The following is a 16,429-nucleotide window of genomic DNA, read 5'->3' as shown; positions in this document are numbered from 1 at the left end:
TATCAAGGTATGCAGCCCACCTCTTAAAGTACATTTAAACCTCTCACCATGCAACAAACCAATACAAGAGGTATGTTGGTTTTGATCAATGGGAGTTGTTACTCTGTACCATCATCTCAAATATATATATATATATATATATATATATATTATATCATTATATATACATATTATGAATAGGGCTTTAATTATATTAATAAAAGTGAAATATGCATATTTTATTATAAAGTTGTTTTCACAGATTTTAATTACAAAACAGTCACATTAAAAACATTAGACTGCTAATTGTATTCAAAATTCTCCATGATAAAGCATCAGATAAATATTTTAAAGTACTCCAAATATACCTACTAGTCTTGTTTCTATCAATTTAAAGAAACAATTGAATGGAATCTGTTCTTGATTGATCTTGTCCGAACATTTAACCCAAATAGGAAAACATAGTGGTTGGGCTAAATGTCAACCTACATTTATTGCCAGTTCATTTGAACATTGGAAGCTTGTCTCTAACAGAAAAAGAGGGAGCATCATGGATCCCTAAAGGACAATTTAATGTTCCAATTCCAACAAAAAAGTGCCAATACGAAAAAAGTGGAATCCGAAACAACACATTTTTATTACAGTTTAAAGAAATTTTTAGAGACAAAATCAACACATTTTTGGCACATTAAATATTTGGAAGCGTACATAGAAAATCATTATAATCCCTTTGATTTAAGAATACACATTTTCTCAATATTAAAAATGTCAGTGGTGAATTTAAAATGAAGTGGGAAGCTAATTTAAATATTTGCTTGCAAAATATGATGACTATGCTTATCTAAGAGTACAAAAAAGAAAAACAAACTATAGATGATGCAATTCAACTTTTATATATCCATGACAGGATATGGGGAATGCTTTTCTCTTGCAATTCTGAGTGAGCTCATTAACTATGCACATAGTATAAAATCCTATTATTAAAATACATTTCAATGTCAAAGGAAAAAAATTGCAAAAAAAAGATTTTTTTGTGATACTGTTCTGCTAATCAAACTGTTGTGTATCTGTTTGGCAGTCAGATTCCGTGGAGTTGATTTACTAAAGGCAAAAAGGCTATTTACTTTGCAAGGGAAGTTGCACTTTTTATGGGAATTTTCCCCCAGAGCTTAGTGAATGAGGCTCTGCTGACTTCCATTATCCAAACATGTGCAAATAAAAATGTTTTTTTCCCTTGCATCTGATTGTGTATTCTTTGCAAAGTGCAATTTCACCACATTAATTAACCTCTGAGAACAATCTCTTTGCAAAATGCAATTTCCTTGGCAAAGACCTATTTTCCTTTTTGTAAATCAAAACTAGTATATTCTAAATGACAATTAGAGAGAAGGGGAAGACAGGAAAAGGTAGAAAAAAAGGGAAGACACGGTTCTCAGAAATTTACCAGAATGCTAGCTGGTAGTTACAAGTAAATCCCAATTCCCCAATTATGGATATAGGAAAACATGTGCACACACAAACATTCAGACGCTTGTTCACACACAAAAGACCTACAGTCCTGATATTTCTATAAGAAAACTCTGGTCTCAGCAGATAATAGACTAGTATACACTTTTTCCTCAAACATAAATGCTGCTTTTTTAACTAGTAAAACGTTAGTAAACCACTCACTTCACCTATAATGTTGTTCACACACACACACACAACTACTGGTTTACTGTTCAGATTTGTGCATACTTTAGAACATTTAAAACCCGACAAATTCAATTTGTATTTAATTAACTAATTTAATTTTTGTATTTAATTTTCCTAAAGAAGAGCAGTGCATATACATACAAAAATTGCAACAGCTTACAAAAAAACTTAACTACAAGCTGTCAAAGAAATCCTAAATTCTGCATAAAAATGTTCTACATTTTGTATGCTTTGCTTCTGTTTTGCACACTGCACTCATCTTCTGCACATGGCACTAATAATGTTTTGAATAGGTGTTCAAATTCTTTTAAACTCTACTAGGAAACTAGTCCACCTGTGTTATGCACCTGGTTACCGTAAAAGTAAAATTGTAATATTAATGTGATACCTACATAAGCATGGTTATAAACAGCTTAAAATACACTGACTAAACATAATAGTTATTTGAAAAGATGCGTATCTTTTAGTGTCTGTTCCCTACTGCAGTAGTTATCATTAATTTGGAACCACTAATCAATATGTGGATAGGAGTTGCCTATCTATAAAATTTCCAAGACACAAGCAAAAGAGTTGTTTACAATAAAAGGGATTAAAAAAATACAGAATTATATAATTACTCTTCTGCTCCAATGACAAAGAGAGTAAAACAATAGAACAAACACCTTTTTACAACTGGACCCTGAGAATATGGAGAATTAGTAAATTTGGGACAATACCAACATACTGTTAACATCAAAGTTAGGTATGTCATGAAGAAGACTTTCTCTAAACAGATGGTGACTGGGCAGCACAGTGGCTAAATGGTTAGCACTTCCGCCTGGCAGTACTAGGGTCGTTGGCTCGAATCCCAACCACAGCACCACCTGCCTGGAGTTTGCATGTTCTCCCTGTGCCTGTGTGTGTTTCCTCCGGTTACTCCAGTTTCCTCCCACACTCCAAAGACATGCTGGTAGGTGAATTGAATCTTGTCTAAATTGACCCTAGCATGTGTATGTATGAATGTGAGTTAGGGACCTTAGATTGAATGCCGGTTGAGGGTTAGGGACTGATGTGAATGTACAATATATATGTTGAAAGGATTAAATGGAATATTACTGAATCCATTTTGTATACACTAATACAAGATGCTTGTTTAACATACATATATATGAACTTTGTAAACAATAAGAAAACTGTCTATGCCAGCTTCATGTAGAAATGAGTGTTTTTGCAAACTTTACAAAAAAGCAGATAAGCTTTACTCTTATTTCTGAAAAGTTGTAACCACAGTTTGGGCGTTGGGTCAGATTATAGCCATGGTCTGGGCGTTAGACCAGATATGGCGTGACAGATAAGGCAGAAGAGTGAAAATGCAAAGCTCATACAAATAATTGTTGAGTTAAGGTAAAAATAATGTATATATATTTGATTGGATGGTCTAAGGGTGTGTTTGCCCAAAGACTACAGTATAAAAACCCTGATGTTATGCCAATAAAACTGAAGTGTTTGCAGTCGCAACTGAGGTGACTTGAATGCATTCACTTTCCGAGATCTCAGGAGCAGTTGAGGACAAAGGACTGTGGGTGGTGGGGAAGAAGGTTTTGCTTCCCAGATCCTTATATCCTGCAACAGTGCAGTGGGCACATGGAGCGTCACACCTGTCCAAGATGCTAATGAACTCTTTGATCAGTAAATACTATGTGGCACCCGGAATTACGGCTTACACAGACAGATTCTGTAAGTCTTGTGTTGTATGTGCCAAGTGCAATTCTGGAAGACTTGAGAAACCTCCAAGCAAACATCTGGCCAGGGCACTATATCCATTTCAGAGGATCCAGATAGATCATATCCAGATGCCAAAAAGTGGACGATTTGAATATTCCCTAGTGGTGGTGGATATGTTCTCAGGATGGCCAGAGGCATTCGCAGTAACCAACCAGATGGCAAGAACCACTGCCAAGAAGCTGCTCACGGAGATAGTCTGCAGATATGGAGTGCCCGAGGTGGTTGAAAGCGATCAGGGACCGGCTTTACTGCCAATGTTACAAAAGAGATCTGGGGGGCTCTGGGGGTCACACTTGCGTTTCACACACCCTATCATCCCCAGAGTAGTGGGAAGGTAGAGCGCCTAAATGGGGTCCTGAAGTCAAGAATGTTAAAAATGGCCCAAGAGGTAGGCATGGGATGGCCGGACAGCTTGTCTATTTCTCTTTTCAGCGTTAGATACACACCAAGGGGAAGTCATGGGTTGTCTCCCTATGAGATTTTGTTTGGGTCCGCCCCTAGACTGGGTACCTACTATACTCAACAATTACAATTGCAGTCTGACTCATTGACAAAGTATGTGATATCTTTTACACGTGTGTTGACTAATATCCATGTGCAAGTATTCTCCTCCATTCCAGATCCTGAGGCGGACATAGGAACACACACTTTACAACCTGGAGACTGGGACTTGGTCAAAAAGTTTCTGCGAAAACATACATTGGAACCCAGATATGATGGTCCTTTCCAGGTGCTCCTGGTGATTGCCACTTCAGTGAAGTTGGAGGGAAAGTCCACCTGGATACACACTTCACATTGCAAGAAGGTTCCAGCTCCAGAGGACGAGGCCCTGTCCGTGTCACCCACACCACAATGATTGTGTTGCATATCCTTTTTTGGTGGAAATGGGAGGGGGCCAACAGGTGGCCATCACTCACAAGGGTGACTCCACCCAGTTTTGGTATAACTCATCCAACACACAAGTAGCAACATTTTTCTTCAATCATAGCCTGTGCAAGAACACACCTGTCCCCATTGCCTCCACAATATATGTATGTGTGACAGATGACTATTGGGGAGATGAGTGCGGATACTGGGGCTCAGTAGGATGGAATACGGGGCCTGACTGGGGGTATAAACCACTAAGTGCTTTAAACCGCAAAGATAAAAATGAGAAGAGCCTAATTGATAGATTGACTATATTTAAAACAGGCACATGTTCATATGAAAAACTAACAGGGAGAACTATGCCACTCACCCTCACCATAGAGAACCCCAGCCCAGGAGATGAGGGGCTTTACTGGTTGGGATACTGGGGACATGGGGGAGTGATGGGAAAATTCTGGATAAGGGATATGTATAGATCAAACCGATGGAAATCTTCCAGAGATACTGCTCCCACCTATAACCCACTTATGCCAAAGATCAAAACGTTGGCAGAGATGGTGGCCATAGCAAACCCTACATACGAAGATACTATAGCAGTAGAAACCGGCCTCTCAGACACTAATCTGTGGTTAGAATGGATGAGATACAATGCAAACTCGCATAATAAGTCCAACTGCTATGTGTGTGGGCATGCCAGACCACATCTGGGGACGGTGCCACTAACCCTACCAGATTCCATAGAGGAGTGTGTCTTAAGCCTGTATACTAACATCTCTACGAACCAGTCTTTATGTGAGGACTGGAAGAAGCGTTACCCCCTAATCCAAGGAGACGAAAAGGCCCCAAATGGTTTAACTATATATCCCGGTAATTATACCTGCTATGCCAACTATGAGGGAGGAGGAAGGTTCCTGGGGAACTTCACAGAGGGATTCTGTGCTGCTTATAGTACAGCCCGGTCAGATCTAACCCAGAACCAGGTCATATCATTGGGGGATATATTCTGGATCTGTGGTGATCAGAAGATTAGGACCCGACTGATAGGGAAATGGAGAGGGGAATGTACCCTTGCCAATGCCATAATGCCATTGCACATCCTCTCAGATCCATTACTTAAGGGGCCGCCCAACCCCCCCCCATGCAACCAAGCACAAACGAAGTGCCCCACAAGGGAGTTTTGACCCCCATGTCTATATAGATGCGATAGGAGTCCCGAGGGCGGTACCCGATGAATTCAAGGCCAGAGACCAGGTGGCCGCGGGATTTGAATCCCTATTCCTCTTCATCACTGAGAACAAGAATGTAGATTGGATAAACTACATCTACCATAATCAACAACGGTTTGTAAACTACACACGAGATGCCTTAAAGGGGATAGCAGAGCAGTTGGAGGCTACTTCTAACATGGTCTTTCAAAATTGTATGACACTCGATATGTTATTAGCTAAAAAAGGGGGGGTCTGTAAAATGATACCAAAGACCATGACCTGCTGTACGTACAGTCAGGTCCATAAATATTGGGACATCGACACAATTCTAAAATTTTTGGCTCTATACACCACCACAATGGATTTGAAATGAAACGAACAAGATGTTCTTTAACTGCAGACTGTCGGCTTTAATTTGAGGGTATTTACATCCAAATCAGGTGAACGGTGTAGGAATTACAACAGTTTGCATATGTGCCTCCCACTTGTTAACCTCCTTGGCGGTTTTCCCGAGTGTAGCTCGGGGTAGAATTTCTATACCAAGAACGGTAACCCCGAGCTACACTCGGGCTTACCATGCGGCGTTCTCTGGGGGTCCCTGCAGCACTTACCTTGTCCTTCGCTCCCACGATGGGTCCCCTGCAGCGTCCCCGTCCATCTCCTCCGGCGGATGCCGGCATCTGGCTTCCGTGTTCCGGTCCCCGTGACGTCGGAACGTTCGGGCGGCGGAACCGGCGGGAAATTTGAAATTTTTAAAAAATGACATTTTTGCTGTCATTGCTTTTTCACTGCATTTCACATACATTTTGTCCCCACTGCTTTGTCCTGTGCCCTGCCTGCATTTTGACTGTTCTTTCTGCCTGGAAACTTAGAAAAGTCCATGGCGGCCAAAAAGCATCCCTTTACGTCAAAAGTGGTTTTAGAACAGCGATAGTAAATCAGAACCACTTGCAGAATTGAGTGATAATGATTTGTGGGGGAAATTCGTCATCAGACACTGAAAACGATTTTGCGACTTTGCTCAGCGATGTGCGAATTTGCCTCTGTATTTCAAATTTCAGTGTTTTTGGTTTGATTATATTATTGAATTAAATTTATTATTATTATATTATTATTTTTTATGATTATTTATTAAATTATAATTTATGATTTCGTGTTTCAAGTTTTATCATATCCGGAATGTTTAATAGACTCTTTTTCGGATAGATTTCAGTGAGTTATTCCTAAAAATTACAGCCTACAATTAAAAACGACATATTTCCATGCAAAAAAATGGTACCGCTTGCAGCACAAAATTCCTGACATGATCATACCGCCAGGGAGGTTAAGGGGCCAAAAGTAATGGGACAGAATAATAATCATAAATGAAACTTTCACTTTTTAATACTTGGTTGCAAATCCTTTGCAGTCAATTACAGCCTGAAGTCTGGAACGCATAGACATCACCAGACGCTGGGTTTCATCCCTGGTGATGCACTGACAGGCCTCTACTGCAACTGTCTTCAGTTCCTACTTGTTCTTGGGGCATTTTCCCTTCAGTTTTGTCTTCAGCAAGTGAAGTGCATGCTCAATCGGATTCAGGTCAGATGATTGACTTGGCCATTGCATAACATTCCACTTCTTTCCCTTAAAAAACTCTTTAGTTGCTTTTGCAGTATGCTTTGGGTCATTGTCCATCTGCACTGTGAAGCGGCGTCCAATGAGTTCTGAAGCATTTGGCTGAATATGAGCAGATAATATTGCCCGAAACACTTCAGAATTCATCTTGCTGCTTTTGTCAGCAGTCACATCATCAATAAATACAAGAGAACCAGTTCCATTGGCAACCATACATGCCCACGCCATGACACTACCACCACCATGCTTCACTGATGAGGTGGTATGCTTAGGATCATGAGCAGTTCCTTTCCTTCTCCATACTCTTCTCTTCCCATCACTCTGGTACAAGTTGATCTCGGTCTCATCTGTCCATAGGATGTTGTTCCAGAACTGTGAAGGCTTTTTTAGATGTCGTTTGGCAAACTCCAATCTGGCCTTCCTGTTTTTGAGGCTCACCAATGGTTTCCATCTTGTGGTGAACCCTCTGTATTCACTCTGGTGAAGTCTTCTCTTTATTGTTGACTTTGACACACATACACCTACCTCCTGGAGAGTGTTCTTGATCTGGCCAACTGTTGTGAAGGGTGTTTTCTTCACCCGGGAAAGAATTCTTCAGTCATCCACCACAGTTGTTTTCCGTGGTCTTCCGGGTCTTTTGGTGTTGCTGAGGTCACCGGTGCGTTCCTTCTTTTTAAGAATGTTCCAAACAGTTGTTTTGGCCACGCCTAATGTTTTTGCTATCTCTCTGATGGGTTTGTTTTGTTATTTCAGCCTAATGATGGCTTGCTTCACTGACAGTGACAGCTCTTTGGATCTCATATTGAGAGTTGACAGCAACAGATTTCAAATGCAAATAGCACACTTGAAATGAACTCTGGACCTTTTATCTGCTCATCCAGACTTCAGGCTGTAATTGACTGCAAAGGATTTGCAACCAAGTATTAAAAAGTGAAAGTTTGATTTATGATTATTATTCTGTCCCATTACTTTTGGCCCCTTAACAAGTGGGAGGCACATATGCAAACTGTTGTAATTCCTACACCGTTCACCTGATTTGGATGTAAATACCCTCATATTAAAGCTGACAGTCTGCAGTTAAAGCACATCTAATTCGTTTCATTTCAAATCCATTGTGGTGGTGTATAGAGCCAAAAATGTTAGAATTGTGTCGATGTCCCAATATTTATAGACCTGACTGTATATCCCAGATAACACAGGCCCAAATGGGAAGGTGACACTGGCCATCAAGAGGTTGGAGGACCTGTCAAATGAACTTAAGGAAAACTCTGGTATTACACATCCCTGGGATCAGTGGTTTGGATGGCTGAGTGGCTGGCAGAAAGCCTTCGCCCAAGCAGGGGTGGTTATCCTGGGTATTATCATTCTAATGGCAGTAGTCGCCTGCTGTGTGATCCCTTGCATTAAGAGGCTAATAGGGAAAGCTGTGAACGAGATCTCCCCTACTTTCCTGAACTATAACAATGTTGAACTCCCCCGTGAAGAAAGGGAATCCTATACTCCCTTACAGACCATGGCCCCTGATCATCATATTTCAGACTTATAAAAAAAAAAGGGAATGCTACAAATTTCCCCCCCCCAACAGACAACTATAAGCAGGGAAAGACAGTGCCTGACTGTGGCCTTCTCAGGACGTATCGAGACTCTAGGGATGGATTAGCCACTCAGGGGCTCTATATGCGTCTTAAAAGAGTTCCAGAGGGAGGGCCACCAGGCAGTTAGGACATCAGAAGACATAGGGACAGTCAGGAATAAAATAGCCATTTTAAGGGGGGATTGTAGTGGATTGTGATTGACAGTCCACGTTTTATTAGATGATCAGTAAAATGACAATTTTATAGTCTTGCTACATTCTGTTTCTTGCTCTTTAAATTCCTTACTCTCTTAAGTAAACAATCAGATATAGGTTGACAGAACAATGATGATAATTAAGATGGCACCTTCATCCGGAGTCTCACCCTTGGTGACTCATTAGGAGAAAAGTATCTTTTAATGTAAACAACCCCCATAAAAGGGAATGAGTCTCTTTGGGGACAATGATTGGAAGATATCAACACGGATGGACGAACACACAGAAACCAGTGGACTTTTCACCCAATCAATGTAAATGCTTTGCCTGCATCATATGCCCTATAAATGATACTGTTAGTTCCTCAATAAAACAGAATTTTAGGAAGTTGGCAAACTGCGAAGTGTCAGTGTCTTACTTCCACGTGCACGTATTCTCATATTAATTTGGCTCACTGGTAGATCACGGTAAATGGTCTGTAAGTGACCTAGTCCAAGACAGTAGCTGTGTCCAGATGTGACCATTGGTACCTGAGGGGGCCCCCAAGGAACAGGAAAAAGACCACCTACCTACTTGCAGTGGTGTCAGAAGTGGGATAATTGCCAAGGTAAGTGAAAGTTTTATTTTTTAATTGCTTTCTTTACCGAGGTAATTATTCTGAACTTAAGGGAAATATGGTGGGTGGAGTTTTAGAAACGAGACTAAGGGAGTCTCGGCTCGGGGAATAATACCAGAATACACCTGGCACAGCACTTTGTATAATTTGTAAAAAGTTTGTTATTGTTGTTTTTTATCTTGTTTGTTAGTTTACTAATTTACTGCTATGGGTAACTCCACAGGTAAGGAGGAAGGACTCCGTCATGTGCCGCCACAAAAGTTGATTAAGCTATTAAGAAAAACTAGAAAGCTGAGGGGAAAGAACACATCTACCTCAAATGAAACTTGTAAAGAATATGTAGCAAGGGTATCCCCTTATGATATATATTATGTTAATCCCTGGGTGGATAATTTAGTGGGATGGTCAGAAAGACTGGGTGGAGCTAGTTTTCCTTGTGAAGGGGGAAATGACACTATGTGTATGGATATGATTAGAGGAATGTGTCTGCATGAACAGCCTCAGGTAGGTATCTGGGGGACTGGAAATCCAGATTGGGACAAGAATTATATGTATGAAGGGGGTAAGAATTGGTTGAAGTATGCACCAGGCTATAAGACTCTAATTGCAGCAAATGATTTTGCACCACCACCGCCATACAAACACAGCGAGACACATCCTGCCCCTACAGCTCCACATGCAGCCCCATTATACCCAGCACTCCCACAGGTAAAAGAAGTAGATGAAGATGAAGAGGTTCTTATTGCTGCTTCCCAGATAAATACAGGGGAGTCAGAAGAATCTGGCTCAGATGGGGAAACTGGGAGTGTTAGTCAAAGGGATACTGAGAGGAGTAAAAGGAAAGTAAAGAGGAAGAGAAAGAAGGTAGAAAAGAGTGACAGAATTCTTAGGTCGGCAGAAAGTAACAAGGGGGAAGTTAAAGATGAGACAGCTGAGCTAGATATGATGAATTCAGCCTTTCCATTCATGATGATTGGGGAGCAGCTGATTTTAAAGGCAATAGATCCCAAGGAGCTGGATGCTATAGTACAGGGATGCCCTAATCCAAGAAAATCTCCGAATGGGGTGGTATCCTGGCTAAAGAGGACATGTGTAGGAAGGAACTATACGATGGAAGATTGCAGGTTGATAATTGAGAAAGTATTGGGAGATATTACAGGAGAGTTTGAATGGGAAAATTGTAAGATTTTTAATAATGAAGATGGAGTTGGTTACAAAAAGAGGGACCCATCACAGGGAGTAGATAAGTATCCTTTACTTACTAGAGCACAATGGGACGTTGCATGGGAGGAGGTGACATGTAAATTGTTTAGGATGTACAAACAAAGGAAATCATTTGCTCCAATAGTAGCATGTCGGCAAAATGTCACAGAGACTGCTACTGACTTTATTAAAAGGTTTAAGAAAGTCTGGTTGGAGGAAGGGGGAATGGATCTGATTGGTAGAGAGTGCTGATCACTTTTTATCCAATCTTGGATGAATGGGGCACTACCATATGTTAGTTTAGCAATTAGACAATTGTATGATGGTTGAGAGGATAAATCTGCACTAGATTTTGAAAAATGGATTCTTAGTAAAGATGCAGCAGGAATTTTTGAGAAGGGAACAAAGAAGCCCCAAGTACAGGCACTGGCACATAGGGATGACTGGGAGAACAGACCCAGAGAGCGGCGTCAGTACCAGCGCCAGCCCTTTAAACGGGTCCTACGATGTTACAATTCTGGGGAGGAGGGGCATTTTCGTCGGGAGTGTACTGCTCCAGGAGTACAGTTTCAGAGAAAGAAGCCCACAGATGAGGAGAGAGAGTTTGATAAGGTGAGAAGGGAACAGGGAGCTGCCAATAGACGAGGTCAGCAACAGTATGCTGAGGGACAACGCTCCAGGTACAATGTGGACTGGACTAATAAAAATAAATAGAGGGGCCAGGGTCCGCTCGAGCATGCTTCCTCAACAGTGCCTTTGTTTCCAAGTTTTAGTTGTTCCGATTCATTTTCGGAAAATCCCATGATTACACTTACAGTGGGGGAAGTCCCCTGCACTTTTTTAGTAGACACAGGGGCCACTGCCTCAACATAAAATAAGGAATTTTTAAAACAATGGCATTGTATGTATGGCACCCCCCTGGATATTTAATCAAGTAACACTCGATCAATAGGGATTGAGGGAAAGGAAACCCCCACTTGCATTACACCTCCCCTTCCGGTACAAGCAAAAGATGGACAGGTCTGGTACCATAAATTTCATGTGCTCCTGCATTGCCCTGTGTCCCTATTGGGCCGAGATTTGTTAGCTGACCTTAAAGTCGTGATGTCTATCACGGAGGAAGGTATGCAATTGGACACACCTTTCCTAAGCTGTCCTCCCATGGACCATGATTTAAATAAGCTCCCTGAAAACCTATGGACTAAGAGCACAACGGATGCAAGGCCTCATTGACTGCACACCGTATAAAGCCACCCTTAAAACCAGGAACCCTGTTTATCATAAACAATACCCACTGTCCAAAGATAAAATAGACAGACTTAAACCTATTGTGGAGGATTTTAAAAAGAGGGGAATACTGAAGCCGGTAGTATCCCCCTGTAATACTCCCATTAATCCGGTAAAAAAGCCCAATGGAGAGTGGAGATTAGTACAAGATCTCAGGGCGATTAACGATCTGGTCATTCCTATTGCCCCTGTAGTCCCAGATATATCAACCTTGGTAAATGCTATACCTGCCAACACCACACATTTTACAGTAATTGATCTGTCAAATGCATTTTTAGCATCCCAGTTGACACAGGTATTGTTTGCTTTTTGTTTTCAAGGGGAGAGGCTAACCTGGACCAGTCTCCCTTATGGTTATGTAGACTCGCCGGCAGCATATACCATGGCCAGTAGATCCATGCTCAATGACTGGGTACCCACCCATGGTTCAGTACTTATCCAATACGTGGATGACTTACTGCTTAGTTCTGTGAGCGAGAAGGCGTGTCAGGCTGATTCATTGTCATTGTTACGGTTTCTGGCTGATCAGGGACAGAAAGTCTCTTGCAAAAAGATGCAGTTTGTGGCACCACAAGTTGAGTACCTAGGATTTGTATTGTCTGAGGGCCAGAGGGGGCTGAGCCCAAGGAGAGTGGCAGCAATATGTCAACAACCAAAACCAGAAACTAAAGTTCAGATGCAATCCTTCCTAGGTATGGTAAACTATCGTAGACAGTGGATTCCTGACTGTTCTTATTATGACAATGTATTACGCCAAGTGACACTGAAAGATCAGCCAGACCGTATTGAATGGACGCTGCCATTGGTGCAGGCATTTGAATATTTGAAGACAGCACTGGTCTCGTCTCCCACATTAGGGTTACCGGATTATACTAAATCTTTTCATTTGTATTGTCAATCTGCATGTAAAACCATGGCTGCAGTACTAGCTCAAGAGCACAGAGGTGCCATGAGGCCAGTAGCATATTTATAAAAAACAATGGTCATCCCGGTCCAGGGCATGCCGGGGTGTCTTCAAGCTTTGTCTGTGTGTGCCTTGGCTGTGGAAATGGTATCTATCATAGTTTTGGGGAATCCATTGGTGTTACACACATCTCATTATGTCCTACTTGTACTGAAAAACAGTAATTAGTAAGTAATTAGGAAGTAATTTTGACATCCACCACTGACCTCACAGTTAAATACAGCCCGTCTACATCAGGACCATCTCTTTTATTGTCCTCCCTGCTTAATCTCCACAACACAAGATCACCAGAATTGCAGGAGGAGCACAATTGCCTGGCTGTTATCCAAGCTGACACTTCTCCGCGACTAGACATGTTGGAGACTCTGATTCCTGGAGCCCCTGATGTGTTTGTCGATGGATCTTGCACACGCTCTAGTGATGCTACATACATCACAGGCTATGCTGTAGTAGAACCACCTCTTATAATTGAAACAGGTTCCATCCCCTACCCCAGTGCACAAGCAGCTGAATTAGTGGCCCTAACACGAGCTTGCACTCTTTATCAAGATCGAGATGTTAACATATACACAGATTCTAAATATGTCTTAGGGTTGTGCATGATTTTGTCCATATTTGGCAACGCCGTGGTTTCACTACAGCTGATGGCAAGTCAATATCCCATCATTCTTTGATTCAGGATTCAGGATTTGCTTGCTGCACTACAAATTCCAAGAAGGATAGCGGTCATTAAAGTGCGGGCACATACTAACGCCAAAGACCCAGTCACAAAAGGCAATGCTATGGCAGATGCAGCTGCAAAAACTGCGGGGCAACTGCATAATCGAGCAGATCTAGCTATGGTAAAGTTGTGCACTCCATCCCTACTGACAAATGAGCTTTTAGGTACACTGCAGGCACAAGCCTCGGAGAGTGAAATTGATTTTTGGGCTAGCAGAGGTTTGACACAAGTCAAACATGGTCTTATGTCAAAAGAGGGGATTGTATTACTTCCACAGGCAGCTGCCGTATTATTCATTCAAAATTTTCATAAGGAAAAACAGTGGAAAAAGAAATGCGCATATGATTTTGTGTATGGTTTCTACATGATCTAGTGAAGGAGACATTGGGAAGGTGCCTTACTTGTTTACAAAACAACCCTGGGCATGGCCAGCATTGGAAACATGAACATTTAACACCACCTGAGGCACCATTCACACATCTACAGATAGATTTTACACATCTCCCTAAATCAAAAGAAGCAGATAAGCTGTTGGCGGTAGTAGACAGATTTTCAGGTTGGTCGGAAGCTTTCCCATGTAGGAATGAAACAGCGGAGACAGCGGTCCATGTTTTGTGTAAGGAAACCATCCCTAGATGGAGTTGACCTTTGTTCATAGAAAGCGATCAGGGACCAGCTTTTACTGCAGCAGTGACTCAGGGAATCTCAAAGGCTTTAGGTATTTAATGGAAACTCCATATTCCTTACCACCCTCAGAGTTCTGGAGTAGTGTAAAGAATGAAAAGGACAATTAAGGATAAATTAGTGAAAGCCACAGGAGGGACTCTGAAGAATTGGCCAGCTGTGTTACCTGCTATACTAGCTGAAATAAGGATGACACCTCATAAACAGAGTAAGTTGTCGCCCTTTGAGATACTGATGGGTAGACCATTCCCTACCCCTTGGACTAGACTGCAACCCCCTCTGTGGTAGAAAGGAGATTTAGAGGTGATACAGGCAGAATAAGTAAAAGCATTGTGTGAAAAGTTGAATAGTGAATATGGTGATGTTGCCGCCTTTTTTCCTTTACCCGCAGATCAACCAACCCACCCCTTCAAGGTGTGTGATCAAGTGGTGACCCGAAGACTGGATCCAAGGGTGAGACCCCGGTTTGGAGAACCTACAGTGATCGTGGCCATTACACATACAGCTGTTTTTACTGAAGGATCAGGCACCTGGATCCATGCATCAAGAGTCAAAAGGATTTCCCAAGATGAGAGACACAATCAAGCTGATCAACCAACAGAAGAAGGAGCCAAGAACTCTGCTACCCATCCTATTGGATCCCCATGAGGACTGGAAGAACCTGATTATTATCTTAACAATAGTGACTATTATCATTGTCCCACTCTGGTATCTATGGGAGATTTCATATGATAGAAAGGGGCCAGTGGTTCAGAAACCCTCTGGGAATTCAGGATGGGTGGGGGGGGGGGGGTTGTACCTCATCACAACTGGATGAGAATAAATCATGTACTACATTAACATGGAATAGCCCATCTGAATCACATCTGGTAAAAGGAGCTAACCAAACATATACCCATCTGATACCTTTTAAAGGTCAATGTAAAATAGACATTAATACTACACACAACTTTACATGTTGCATTATGGATGAGTGTAGTCAGGCAATAACTTGTAAATGGAATGAAGGTTTTCTGTTACATGTTCAGAAGGGAAGCAAAGTGGTTGCTAATTTTGAAAAAGACAGAAGAGGTCTACAACTGAAAACATGTCATTACTGAAGTTTAAATAGAAGTATGATAAATTCTCAGGGTTTAAAAGTTGTTGGGTTTGTAGCATGCTCCACCCTGAAACTATGAGCATACCCATATATGCAGTACCCCTAAATGTCACAACTATGTTGGAGGGTAACCTGAGTATTATAATAACTAATGTTACCATCTAACCTAAATTTGAGGTATTGGGGGTCGTTATGAAACCCAAATGGTGTTTTCATCTGGGTAAGGGGTCGAGAGAAGGGGAAGAGTTTTGCAGTAAATCTGAATTAAATATTACTGGGAAGGAACCTACAGGTGGTCATTTTATACAAATAACTGAGGGAGAATGGGAGAATTATATAAAAAAAATGATTGACCAAAAAGATCACCCGAAACATTACGGATTAAGACAAGTTTTTATTAATTTAGCCCTAGTAGGTTGCCCTGACTCCAATGTAAGCACAGGATGGAAAAGCCAATCAGTAGCTTTTACTCAGGGAGTCCAGGTGTGCTGTGGGAAAGTTTGTTACCCATGGATTCCCCGGGATCAGGAGGGTTGGTGCTATTTGGTCACTTTGGTACCAGTGATGGATGTTATGGGAGGAGAACATAGTGATGCCCTATTGGCCAGTAATCATCCTTGGTATCCGCTGAAACATAGATATAAAAGAGATTTGTTCAAGGTAGAAGACCAGGCTTGGTCATGGTTTCCTACATGGACTGGATGGGGAATAGAATTAATGAGGAAACTTAATAACTACTCACTTATTATGGATCAAATAATAAATGAAACACAAGCTTAAATAAGTCTTATTAATGTACAATTACGGGCCTTAAGAAAACAAGTGCTTATTAATGAGATGAAGGTAGAACAAATTGATGCAGCGCTGACTGGGCTTTGTGAATCCACCACTGATTATAAGTGCTGTACCTGGGTACACAATACAACCGTTGAAATA

At 41.5% G+C, this 16,429-nt stretch overlaps 1 protein-coding gene across 2 annotated transcripts in view; it reads right to left on the bottom strand.

The window, feature by feature from the left end:
* SSBP4 (single stranded DNA binding protein 4) overlaps positions 1-16,429 on the bottom strand; it is a 631,862-nt gene that overhangs the window by 23,860 nt on the left and 591,573 nt on the right. The window lies entirely within an intron of this gene.

The sequence above is a fragment of the Staurois parvus genome, unplaced genomic scaffold, assembly GCF_062004578.1.
Source record: "Staurois parvus isolate SC_StPar_1 unplaced genomic scaffold, SC_StPar_1.0 ptg000439l, whole genome shotgun sequence".
Classification (NCBI taxonomy): Eukaryota; Metazoa; Chordata; class Amphibia; order Anura; family Ranidae; genus Staurois; species Staurois parvus.
Note: the sequence above shows the minus strand (reverse complement) of the source record. Positions and strands in the feature narration are given on the sequence as shown.